This window comes from Dipteris shenzhenensis, chromosome 14, assembly GCF_047967505.1.
Source record: "Dipteris shenzhenensis isolate YYH24624 ecotype China chromosome 14, Dip_SZ_1.0, whole genome shotgun sequence".
Classification (NCBI taxonomy): Eukaryota; Viridiplantae; Streptophyta; class Polypodiopsida; order Gleicheniales; family Dipteridaceae; genus Dipteris; species Dipteris shenzhenensis.
Window position 1 is genome coordinate 52186428 of NC_141609.1, and position 14262 is coordinate 52200689.

The following is a 14262-nucleotide window of genomic DNA, read 5'->3' on the forward strand; positions in this document are numbered from 1 at the left end:
AATCCATGAAAGATCAAGCCCAAGCTTTCATGGCTGTCAACAAGCCTTCTGTTAAGCTTGGGCATCATTCCAACAATTAGTAATCATTGGAGATTCTTTTTGGGTAGTTTTGTAAATATCTCATGGCATCTACTTTCAATTAGTTCGAAGGATTCCTTGACCTTGGTGCCCAATGTTTTGTACTTGCCCCGTCGCATCCCAAAACATCCTCTCTCTCTCTCTCACACACACACACACACACACACACACACACACACTTTTTTAAAAAAAGTAAAATCCAGTGTATTTATATTCTCATAAATTTACAAGATGGGAAGTCTCCAAAATAGAGAGTATCCCAAAGATCAGAAACATAAAAAGAAAAGCTGTATGCAAGAAGCATGGATGTCACCCTCATGGCAGGCATCATCTATACACAATCATTTTGGCAATGAGTTTGTAAACTACAGGCATCAAAGTAATAGGCCTCCAATCGGACATATGATCACACAGATGTTTTTTGGGCACAAGTTTGATTATGCCATGCTTCCAAAGGGGTAGCAAATGATTTTCTTGCCAGGCAACATTGATCATTTGCAAAAGGACATCTTTCAGATCATCCCAAAAAGAAATATAAAATTCCACCGTAAGACCATCCCAACCAGGGGACTTGTGTTTGCTGAGGTGGGACAATGCATTATCAAGTTCTGTGTCAGTAAAAGGTCTCTCCAATGTAAGTGCATCATCTAGTTCCACTATCTCAGAAACATATTGAAGAAATTCAATCCTTGCATCAGTCACTTGATTTGATGGGGAACCAGGAGCAGAGAACAATTGCTGGAAATAATTTTTTGCATTCATCTTGGAGATCAGAGAAAGAGGGCGTCCAAGAGCCATCTATCTTCCTTACCCTTAGACATGAGTTTTTCTTTCAAGTAGCATGCAGGCCCTGGAAGAAGGCTTTTGATGAGCAGCCCTTATCCATGAGAGGCTTCATTCTTGCTCTGATCTGCCATTTGTGCAATTTCCTCTGATCATTATCATGTAGTTTGATCCGAGCATGTGAAAGGGAATCATTTTCTGATTCAGAGAGAGGTTTGAAATGTGAAAATTCAGTCAATTGTTGTGCTGTCCTTTTTGCCCATTTAACCTCTTTCCTCCATTTAGTCATATGCCAGTTTCCATACTCCCTAATGACATTCTGTATACGAGAGACGAAACTGTCCCAAGCATATCCATGTCCTCCTGGGCATGCAAAGGCAAGGGATGAATTGCAAGTCTGATCATTTGCTGGAAATATTGATGTCGGAGATAAGCCTGATTTACATGCAGTAATCTACTGGAAAGAGGTGGCAAATCATCCAGTGGCATACCAAGTTGCAGATTCATCCATAATGGGGCATGATCTGACAAGCCCAATGAGAAATCTATGAGGAGATGAGGGCTAAAATCTGCATATTGTTGTGGGTAAAACAAATACCATCTATCAAGCCTCGCCCAGTACGTAGTAAATGCATTATGATGAAAAGTATATACAGGCACTGACCCTTGGAGCAGCAGCCATAAATCTTCAGCCTGCACAGAAAGAAGCATGATGTCCCATTTCTGCCTTTCCGATGATAGCATATGAGATCTTGAAGTGGTGTTATCTCTCGGCAGAGGAGAATTGTTAAAATCTCCACAGATAAATGCATTAGATTTCCATGGATATTTAAAGAATCCCATAAAGAAGCCCTCATGGCAGAGGTCTGGGAGGCATAAACTGATGCAAACTCAAGAATATCACCATTGACATTACATTGTATGACCATCCATCTGCCACTGTTGTCATTGGAGGCCAACATGGGCTCCAGCTCATGTCTGACCATTATGCATACACCTGAGTAGGTAGTGGTACCAGCATAATATATGTCATAACCGCCAAAGTAATCATGATGCCCAGCCTTAGAGTGCAAACAAACAACATCTGGCTGCATTTTATGTACATAATTCCAGAAAAGCCTCCACTTGCAAACAAACAAACAACATCTGGCTGCATTTTATGTACATAATTCCAGAAAAGCCTCGACTTTGAGACAAACAAACAACATCTGGCTGCATTTTATGTACATAATTCCAGAAAAGCCTCCACTTTGAGACATTGCAGAGGCTCTGTACATTGTATGTAAAGCACTTAAGTGTTTGATGCATGAAAGAGATATATACAGAAAGGTATACATATGAAAACAAGATATCAGAGAGGCAAATCCTCTGCTTGCATGGGCTGTATGCCTTCATGGTCCATGAAAGATATAACATTGTCCCCTTCTTCAGAATCACATATGGGAATGCCCTTCTTCAAAACCCCCACCCAATTTCAAAGGACAGGAGCTGAAGTGGAAGCCTGTCCTGGTGTGGGAGAAGAGGCATCCCATTGACGAGATTGAAAGGGGCGTTGCTTCAATACAACCACCTTCTTGGGCTGTTGAAAGCCATCCCTATCTGTTCCCACAATTTCCTTCATCTTCTCTTTTTCTTTTTCTTTTTCTTTTCCTTTTCCAGCAAATGATTGCACCTGATTGATTGGTTTGGCATTCTTTGTTCCAGTTCTGTTTGCTGTCTTAGCTTGCAAATTCTCATTTTTTTCTCGGGTCTGGGGAGGTAATGCATTGGGAGGGGGCTGATGAAGAACCATTGGGCATTCAGAGGCTAGGTGCCCAAACTTGTGGCAGGCAAAACAAGCTCCTGCAAACACTCCCCATTTTAGTTCAAAATACTTTTTTCCCAATTGCACTCCCTCAACTTCCATTGCAATAGAAGGAGGGGTGGGTGAATCCGTGTCCCAGAGAATGCAGAACCTATTGCAGTTTCCCATGGGGCGTGGAGGACAAATGACCTATCCCAATGTAGCAGCCAGGCCAGGCAATTCTTCATGCATATAGTCTGGGAAATTAACAACCTCAACCCATACAAGACAATGATGTCGTATGAGACTTTGATAATCCTTGTTTGGGGACCAAGGCATAGCATGAACCATGTTCTTCCCATAAAAGAGGGGAGAAAGCTCAAGTAACCTTTGCTTGTATGAAGCCCCATTCCTTTCGTGACTGCTGAAAGTCATCCTTGAGGGTATCAAACACATATTGAGCTTCCATAGTAAGTTCATCATCTTGTGCTGCAGGCTGAGAAGAGCGGCGCTTAGCTTCTGCAGTTCTTTCTTTGCGAGCATATGTACTAACATCCGAACCTGAAGCCATGGTTGAAGGAAGACAAGGGAAGAGGGACTATGCGGAGCAGTAGAGAATCAGAAACAAGCAAGTCACAGGAGGGTACAGAGAAGCACGAGAGGTAAAACTCAAGACTGTACGGAGAGGAGCTCGTCTATACGGACAAAACCTGGCTGTACGATGGTACGGTCAGGGCTGTATGAAAAAGAGGAGCGGAGTTGTACGGAAGATGCTATACGGGAAAGGACGGAATGTACGGGCATGGATGCATGGTCCAATGTACGGAGACACAAGGGGAAATGTACAGACGTACAGAAGAGAAACTGTAGGAAAAAAGAACAAAAACAACGATGGAGAGAGGCAAAGACAACGATGGAGAGAGGCAAAGCGGGAGCTACGTGCAAAGCTGCGCAGAGTTGGCGTAGGTGGTCGTACAGGTGTATGGAAAAACGTACGGCTGCCGTACGATTGTACAGTCAGCAAGGGCGACTACACGAGGGCTTTGACAAGGGTGAACAACAGCACCTCTCTCTCAACGACGATCTCTTCCTGCCTCTCTCTCTCTCTCTCTCACACACACACACACACACACTTTCTCTCTCTCTCTCTCTCTCTCTCTCTCTGTGTCTCTCCCCCCCCGTTGAGTTGTGGAAGAGACATTCGACAATGCTACCAAGTGGAGAGCCGCCTTATGTAACCATCTTCAAGTATGTGAAGGATCACTTAGATGTGATAGTTGGTATCAAGGAGTATGTACGCTTTTGGGAAAAATGGGCACACTTGCAAGGTCCAGAAGCATCTTTCACACTTTCGATTAGTGCGAAGGGTTCCTTGACCTCAGTGCCCAATTTTTTGTACCTGCCCCGTCGCATAAAAAACAAACCCACCCCCTCCCTATCTCTCTCTCTCTCCTCCCTCCTCTCTCTGTCTCTCTCTCTTCTCCCCCTCCCTCTCTTTGTCTCTCTCTCTCCTCCCTCTGTCTCTCTCTGTCTCTTTCTGTCTGTGTCCTCCCTCTCTAACTCTCGCTCTCTTTCTCCCTCCCCCCCCCTCTCTCTCTCTCTCTCTCTTCCCCCCTCTCTCTCTATCTTTTCTCTAGCTCACTTTGCTCTCTCTCTCTCTCTCTCTCTCTCTCTCTCTCTCTCTCTCTCTCTCTCCTCCCTCTCTGTATCTCTTTGTCTCTCTCCTCCCTCTCTAACTCTCGCTCTCTTTCCCCCTCTCCTTCCCCTTCTCTCTCTCTCTCTCTCTCTCTCTCTCTCTCTCCGCGTGTCAGACACGTTATCTTGCAAGTCTCTCTGTCCACGTGTCGCAGCTCATCAGTCACTTGGCGTTCGTCGTCCTTTGCTTTGCCATGTCATCAGGTGCCATGCTGCCCCTGTTGCCTTATACAACTTGGCTTCTTCGGCTTTACCCTCTTGTTGGGTGAATCAGAAGCAATCCCTCCATGGATTGCCTGTCCAAATTCCACTCTCCACCCTAATAGCTTTATGAGGTCGTCATATCCTTTGCTTCGCCATGTCATGTGTTTTATTGTGGGTTGGTCTTTGCTATTGCCCAATGCAGTGTCCGAATGCAGTTCATGCCATGTGGTAGTCCACGTCCCAAAGTAGTTGGCCTCGCGTATCATGTCCCTCGCTACGTTCGCCACATGTCAGCATCGTTGATTGTGCGCCTTCATCTGCCTTGGCCCGGTGCATGCTCCGTGTGTTATACCTCGTACTCTACATTTGATCCAATGGTCCAACTCCATCTCGAGCCTCCCCAATCCCTCCCTCGGCCTCGAAGTGCGCCAAAGCTCCGCGAGCCTTCCTCGAACCTCTGCGAGCCTCCCCCGAGCCACCCTCTCCTTAAGATATATAGAGATACAGAATTACAAATAGCTGGTAGGATATAGAATGACTAGTATAGGTGCAATGGTAACTTGATGGTGGTTTAAATCTTTATTTGAACGTACAGAAGCTGTTACTCTTCTATGTCAACCTCTTAAAAAGTTTTGTCAATTCTTTGAAAAAAAAAAGTTTTATCAATTCTTTGAAAAAAAAAAGTTTTGTCAATGGGAGAGCTATTTGATCATAATCTCAAATATGATTTAAGAAAAGTATTGTCAAGCTTAGAAAAGATTAAAACTCCTCTGATCATGGTAGGCCATTCCAATACCATCCTAACATTGGCCCCATTTACAAGGATCCCAATAGTTGTATGGTTAAGATACAAGATCTCACAATTCAAAGTCACATTTTGACTCTTTGGGAAATAAATTCTTCAACCTTAGAATATCAAGAACAATTCTAAGATGGGTATCATGCTTTGTCCATGTTTTATTATAAATTGGGCAAGTGTTTTTGAAAGATACTCTAAATAAGGCTTGAATATATCCTTCATTATCTATCAACTAGAGCATTCATGAGACCAAAAGATAAGGCCAAGAACTCATACTCATTTTGAACCCAAATCTAAAAACATCCCCTTAATCATTTCATATCTGGTAATGCATTGCACATCTATTTGGTAATGCATTGTAAATCTATCAATTTTAAAAAGTATGTAGTACTTGCTAATCAATCTATGAGTTCATTCATCTTGGATAGGATATTTTTTTTAATCATAAACTTATTCAATTTCTTATAATTAACACACGCATGTTTCTGCCAATCCTCCTTGTAATATTGGTGTATCCCATGAAGATTTAGTTTGTCTAATATGACATGCGCTCAAATACCGTTTAATTTGCTATCTTGTTTTCTTCCTTCTTACTCAACCTATAAGGATTCATAAAGACAAGTTAAGTACCAGGAATTAGATCAATTTTATGTTAACACCTCGAGCAAGTGGTACCCATAAGGAAATTCCTTGGGAAAACATCAATTTGAAAATAATTTTGTATGGTATACTCAAAAGAAAAAGGAATACCTACACATTGAAAATTTTTAAAATTTGCATCATGTGACGCATTGCATACGTTTTAGGTGTTTATAATATTCAAAGAAGTCAACAAAATTACTTTGAAGATATATATAATGGCCATTTTGAAAAAAATGAAGGCAGTCTTTTTCAATCAAACTTCAAAGCATCTCTATTGTTAGAGAACCATTCTTCCTATCTAGATTTATTAAAAGGGGAGGTAAGATTTTTATGTAGTTTTGAATCTATAAAGATGAGCTAACATTGTTTCGTTTATTTGAATTAAATCATTAGGTTTAAAAGGAAACTAAGTTTACAATCACAACACTAGGAAGATTGCAAATGAACTCTTTGAACTGAGAAAATCACTAAGTCAATTGACTTTCATCATCTCAACGGTCTTGTTGGTTTTTATGGTGTGTAGTCTTTGCTCGAGTGGCCAATTTGCATACACCCGAAACATACACCTTCTTTGCAAGATACCGTTATTTTCTTTGAATGCATAGGGTTCAAATTGTCTTTCTTAAAGGAGAGAAAACTTGCCTCCATTCTTTTTCTTTTCATGGAAGTAGAAGACCGGTAGCTAGTGCAATCGTGTCGTTATAGATCTTTGCAGACCACATTGCATCTTCTATAGATGAGATCTTGTTTCTTCGAAATTCATTCTGATAATTCTATTGAATCTTTCTTATAAACATTCTATGAGTTTTAAGAGGATATATATTAGGAATCTTAGCACTCGCGTGTTAAAATATTGGATCCAGTGACAAAGCTTGAGGGTTCATTTTTAAACTTGCTAACTTATTGAAATCATTAAACGATCGCCTTGACTTAATTCTTTACGAAAGAATTTTGAAATTCATCTCAAAACTATTGGATGTAGTGATCAAACATTGAGAGTTCATTTATGAGCCTAATAAACTTTAATGAACTGATTGAACTATTAGCCTTCTTCAAAAAACTCTTTATGGAGTCTTGTCTTCAAATCTTGTCACCAACTTTACTTTCTAAATACCCTTGCACAATACTTAATCTCCTTTGGTCATTAAGGTTAAACAAGTCAAAAGTGACTTATCCATTGATTCAACCATGACTCTAGCCGCCTTCTCCTTTTTCTCCTCCCAAAAATATCAAGCACAACAAAGGAAATGCCAAGCACATCTTGTAATTCATGATTTGCTTTTGCAAGGGTAGTCATTTCCCTCAATTGTTGTTCCGGATGCCCTGGTTTTTAATGTTCAATTTGGAGGGAGGCTAGTTATGTCTTATGAGGATATCCTTGAGGGGGTTCCTTCCAGCCAGTCAGGGTTGCAAGTTTTATGGAGCATGGCACAAATTCAACCTAGATCGCAATCCTTTTCTTCTCACTCTGGGTCCATGGAGACTTAGGCTCTATGGAGGTGCCACCTATCCGCTACCTCATTAAACATATGGATGGCCTCGCGGATTTTCTTCGTATCATTCCTGATTTCACAAATGGCAAAGGCCTCATCCCATTTGTGTAACCAGGTCTCTATGATATCGAAACTATGGTCAGACATCGGACCAGAATACTTTTATGGACTATAATTGGCAATATTAGGCACCTTAGCCCTCCTAGGCTCGACTGTATGAACACTGGACTCTGGTTCCATTGGAGATTTCCCTTTCTCTTCATGAGATGGTCTAGCAGACATACTATGCACCATTTTCTTGAGCTCAGATTGCCCTACATTTGCTTGTAACTGTTGCACTAAAATTTGATGCAAGGCATCCTCTAACATTGCAATTTTGCCAGATAGTGTATGACCTACTGGGCGCGACACTTGCGGGGTCGGTCGGACTCCCGACTCTATGAGATCCATCCTAGAAGCTTCTTCTTCTACTTCCATTTAGGTCGATGGGTTTTTTTTTAAAAATAAATAAAACACCGCTTGAAACTATATTTACAATTCAAAAGTCCAACTTCCAAATTTACAACTGCCCAGGCATATATCACACTTCAACCAAAACCCACTTTCCCTAGGCTAGGGAAAACTCCTGCAATCTAAAATAACTCAAACACAGATACAGATAAATAAGTACATATTCCAACGAACTTTAGAAGGCATAGAGAGCTCCCTGGTCATATTTTTGATGCATGATGAGATTAACTTGTCCCCGAAAACCACTCCATCATTCTCAGTGGGACTCCTTGAACAAATTCATGTATGTGACATCGATTTGGCTATTGATGGCCAGATAGGCCTTCGTGAACACAGTCCAAATGATACGACTAAATATAACCAAACTTCTTCATATTCGATCACAATAAAATGCACGTATTTCTACAGACTAACACAACCATTTGTCCATCACAACGCATGAACCTTGCAGAGCTATTGACCCATAGGTCACCTCGATTGAGTCACCAGAGAGAATATGTGAACCTCTTACGGGCTCTCTCACCCCCGCAAAAAGGCAAAAATCGTCAACGCACCACTACCACCAAACTCGCTTTCAGAATACTTTTGTGACCTCAGCCCGACCTCAGCCTAGAGCCATAATTGTTTCATGCATATTTGGTGCTTCCTTGAGTTATAAACTCCTTGCAATAGCTAGCCCCCTGCGATGCCAAATGGCCCTGAAGACACCAAGTTGTAAACCTACGACCATGTCTGCTAACAAATGACCTTGCGAGCAATACAACGAGCAACTCCAACTATCGGATTGAGTAGATTCTCCAACAACTGCTCTTCAGCGACGAGCCCAAAGACAATGACCCTAAACAAGCACCTAAAACTTCCCACCAAAGTCTTGCCAGTGAGCTCAGCCAATTGCCTCTACACGCCGCTCCAACTCTCGTGATCCACCTACATGCTTTGATACCAAATATTACATCCAAAACTGCTAACTCCTAGCTTTTTATCAAATCACGGGCATATGCACAAGGATTTTCCTCCCAGCCAACCTCGGTGGTAGTAAGCTCTCTATCAAAATTCATTACGTGAAGGCTCTTGCTTACAAAATTCCACCAAGCCCCAAAATTCCCTAGATGGATCTAGTATGCCACATGTCTTCATTCTAGGGTCCCTCCTTAATGCATCATTTACCCCTCTCTTGGGATATTATTGAAACCATTTGCTCCTTAGCACATTTCATGCATTTAGGTCCCTTAGCCTTAGATTCACCTAGTCTAGTGCCATGTCACCCTCACCAAGGACCTTGACCTTGATTCCTTTTTGATCATTTACATGAAGCCCAAACAAATAATACAAACATTGATCCTTTAAAGGAAAATGCTAATTGACCCTTCCAAGCTCATGTTACCTTGACTTGAGCGTAACAATTGATCTGCTAAATCCTCTTTGCACTCTCTTTGAGATGACCAACTAATAAAACTCTTCGATCCTCTGGAAGCTTCTTGAAAGCTTTCCAAGATCCATTAGTGGATGTAGGGCCTGAAGGGTGGGGTTAGCAAATGAAAGAGAAAACAAATATTTGAGAATCACAAGAAACTCATCTAGACCCCTTTTTTTTTCATCAGAGTCACCCTGCAATCAAACTCATCTAGTGGGGGATACTGGGGGTTAATGTGTCTTTGACTAGCCCCAAACCTTTGCCGGTGAGGAGCTTCTTCCATGGTAGCAACCTGTTGTTGTGAATGGCTCCAATATCTTTTGTCATAGTAGGTTCTTGTGGATCATCATACTAAGCAAGTCTACCACCCAACTGAAATAGGAAGGCATTCCATGTTGCTCTCTCCAAAGAGTAAATCCCATCTTCTCTAGCCCCTTTTTTATTTGAAGTCATCTCAACCATGTTTAAAATCCTCCAATAATCCAAGAATCTGTAATAAAGGACCAAGAGAGCAGTTCCTTCCATAGAAGGACACGGTCCCCTCTATTTATTTATTTATTTTTCATGTGCATCCTGCAAGGATATAACCTATAGAGGGATACCTGTCCTCAAAAAGCCCCCAACCAGGTGGACTGTGAAATAGGCAAATGGTCTATATCCATCCACTCCACTGGTATGGCTGCATCTATCTACTACATCCTGGCTGCACTTCCTCTGAGGTGACTAACTGAATGAGCTCTCTGATCCTCTGGAAGCATCCTGAAAGCTTTCTAAGCACCCACCGTGGATGCATGTCCCAACTCCCATCTAGACCATTGCATATATTGTGACATGCCCAGTGATTTGCCATGCTCATCTAGTATGCAATCATTCCACATGACGGGCTGCCTGTCAAAATTTCTTCGTAAGAGGAGGGTGGAACTCTACTTTTGAACCCAAGCTTTCAAAATGGCAACCATGAGAGGGGAGGTAGGAGATCTGAGAGGGCTGATGGAAAGATCCATCTAGGGCTGTCCATCCAATCTCATCCCTCAAAAGGTGTGCATGTCTATATACTGCGTAAGAAAAAATCCTTCCATGGCTCTTGACCAAGCATCAAACCTCTGACCACCATCTTGTAAAGCAAGGCTCTACACTACAAGTTTGGATCAATAATATTGAGACCCCCTTCCTCAGTGGGTAGAATAAGAGTCTCCCAAGCCACCCTGGCTATCACATCTGAAGTGCCATCTAATCCACTCCACAAAAAATTCTTGATAGGTCTCTTGAGCTGAGTGATACTACTTGTAGATTGGCACCAACAAGAGCAAACAAAGAAGCTTACCTAACTTGGCACAATCTCTACCATCCAGCTTAGGCTCTTGGAGCATAAGGATATCAATGGGGCCACTTGAAACACTTGGATGGAGTTGCTTATGAATCAGCTACCTACGATGGCAATGAGGTATACCACCGAGGCCCTGAATGTTCCAACTAACGATCCTCATTGACAAGAGGAGGAGGCCGAGTGAAAGGCTCTACCCGACTTGGTGGTGGAGAAAATCCTCTCCTATGAAAGAGTCCTCCTGCCAAGTGGAGGGAAATCTATTGGTGAAAGAAAACCCACTCCAGCAGAGGGGGAAGCCTTGTCCAATGGAATCCCAATAACTGGATCCCCCAAGGTAGAGAATACAAACTCCTCCTCTGTCTCAAACTCTGCCAAATCTACCAGTACTGCAAAAGAGTTCCTATAGGAGGGAACTGGCATAGGAGTGCGAAGAATCCCTGCACCTGAGGGAGAAGGAGAAAAAACCCCCAGCATGCCAGGGAGAGGGAGGATCTCTATGACCAACCCAAAGGTGGCTCCTATGGACAGTAAGAGTCAATGGTAAACCTGAGGAAGGCCCGGGAATCTGATGAAAAGTGAGGTAACCCTGCTATCTTCCTCTACTGGATCGAAACCCAAAGTAAAGGGTGTCAAAAAAGATCCTCCTGGAGCTCAATGCCAAAGGACTAGACCTGAGTATTGAACCTACTGACTCTAGAGAATCAAAGAACACCTAGAAGAACCCTCATCCAAGCAGGCGAACATCGGTGAGGTGCCTTGCGAGGTCTCCAGGTAAAGCCGAAAGCATCCAATCCCTAGCCTGTAGCCTAGAGGGGTGGGAACCGTGGATGCGAGCAAAGAGTGAGGTGGCATACTCATGCTCTGAATCTATCTTGAGCTGTTGAAGCTCGTCTTTGGAAAAGGTAACTATTTTTGCGGCCAATGGAAGCGGTCGAGGATTGGTTAAATGGGAACCCATTCTTCAATTAAGGTGGAATGGCCAACACAAACACGAAGATGCTCTATCTGTTCGAACACTTGCTGCCAGAAAGAGAAAATCTTTCTTTTTCCTAAAAGTGGTTGAAGAGGGGGGGGAAGGGTTGGGAGGGGGGGGCAAGCAAGGGAGGGGTAGGGTAGGGAAGGAGGGGAGGGGGAGGGAAGGAGGGGAGGGGGAGGGAAGGAGGGAGGTGGTGAGGCCGGGGGAGAGGCTGAGAAAGGGGCAGAGGGAGGGAGGGAGGGGCAGAAGGTAGGGGCAGGGGAGGGGAAGGGAGGCGAGGTAGGGGGAGGAGGGGGTAGGAGGAGCAGGGGGTTAGGAAGGAGGGGCAGCAGGGGAATAGGGAGAGGAGGGGAGAGGGCAGCGGGGGTAGGTAGGGAGGGGCAGGTAGGGGAAGCAGGGTAGGGGGAGCAAGGGGTAAGGAGGGAGGGGCAATGGGGGGTAGGGAGAGGCAGGGAAAGGCAGTGGGGGTAGGGAGGGAGAGGTAGCAGGGGGTAGGCAGTAGGAGAGGGAGGGGAGTGGGAGAGGCAGTGGGGGGGAGGACAGCAGGAGAGGGAGGGAAGGGAGTAGCGAGAGAGGGAGAGGCAGTGGGTGAGGGGCAGTAGCCCGAGAGGAGGGGCTAGCAGGGAGAGGAAGAGGGAGGGGAAGGGAAGGGCTAGGAGGGAGGGGAGAGGGGTGCAGGAGGATGGAGAGCAGTAGGGAGTAGGAGGATGGGGAGCTCATCAGATTGGGATGTTCCCCCCTCTATTTTTTGGGGCATACAAGTTCAGCAAGCCAACCTTATGTCCCCCAATCAATAAATAATCCACTGGGCTCTAGAGGGAACAATAACCCCATGTCCAACCACCAAGGGGAAAAGAGGAGAAGAACTAGAAATGCAAGTAACTCCCTTGGTACCAAAAGTAGGCGACCAAAAAGTGTGACTTGAAAGTAACTTGCCTGGCTTAGCACAATTTCTGGCATCCAGTTTGTGTTCCTAAAGAATAAGTATGCCATATTATTGTTCTGATGCAAAAAGACTAGCATTTGGTGATTTCATTGCTTGCAATATGCACTTGTATGGTTGAGATTTATAGCCATTTGTAAGAGAGTGAACAGACATGGCGGTAGGAGAATGCCAAGCTAACAAGGAACAAAATGGAAATATGGAAAGCATAATGTTAAGGCAAAATGGAAAGAAAATGAAAGAACAAGTGCTAGGCAATGATAACCAAAATACTCACATGTAGATTGTTGACTGATGTTTTAGACAATAGACAAGTACAACACTATATAGTGTGCGACTAGACTCTACAAAGTCACAATGTCTTTGGGATATCTCCCAATATGACACATGGCATGTCTAGGACTCACTAAACTATAAAACCACACCTAGACCACCTAGAACACTCATTTTAGCTGCTGTTCGCCCTACCTCCTTACCTCACCCTTGCCCTTGCCCTCGCTCTACCTCACCCCTCCTCCTTCTCTGCTCGCCCTGCCTCCCCCACTCCACCTCTGCCCCCCGCTCCACCTCTGCCCCCCGCTCTGCCTTTGCTCGCTCTGCCTCCCCCCGCTCCACCTCTGCCCTCGCCCTTACCCTCTGCCCTTACCCTCACCCTCGCCCTTACCCTCTGCCTGCTCTGTCTCCCCCCGCTCTGTCCACCCCGCTCTGCCTCCCCCTGCTCCACCTCCACCCACCTCCGCCCCTCGATCTGCCCTGCCTCCCCTGCTCCCCCTCCCTCTCCACCTCTGCCATCTCCCCTGCTCCACCTCCGCCCCCCCGCCCGCTACCTTCCCCACTCCGCTCCCCCTCCTTCCGCCTCCTCCCCTCCCCTTCTTGCCGCCTCGCACCTCTTCCCGTCCTTTTGCCCTCCCGCTAGCGTGCCCCCCCCGCCATTCCGCCTCCTCCCACCTTCTTCTTCTCTTCTCCTGCCTCTCCTGCCTCCTTCCATTTCTTCATTCCTTCCTTCTTCTCCTCCCCTTGCTCCCTCCTTCCTCCCCTGCCCTCTCCTTCTCTCTCCTCTGCCTCTTCGCTTCTCCTCTTTTTCATTTGCCTCCCTGCAGCAGGAGCACTTGTGTTTGTTATAGTGAGAGAATCTTGGTGGTGACCTTTGGTCTAGCTAGAGGGGCTCTATGGCAGCACCCTCGACTCCCATAGCCGTTAAGGTTCTTCTTTCCCAAGCTGACAAGCAATAGGTATAGTAGGTAGTCCAGTCCCTCCAAGACAAGGCGCTTGTGGGCATAATTGTGGGCCTCATGCCTACATGGAGACAGGTGTGAGAGTGGATCCATGCGAGCTTGACATTAGAGGGTGACCACATCTAGGAGGTCACCATCTATGGATGAGGTGTTTTCCTCATCCAGTCAGAGCCCCATTCTCCTTGGCCCGCACCTTGTCTACCTCGTTCCTTGGTATCATGGGTTCACAATGGAGGACATGGATACGACACACCACGTTCCACGGTTTTTGGTTACAATCCGCTTCCTAGGGCTCCCTAAGGAGTATCGAGTCATCCTCCCTTCCATTGGTCGGGCATTTGGCATAGTGCTAGAGTCCCCACCAAAGATGGCCGCCTCTA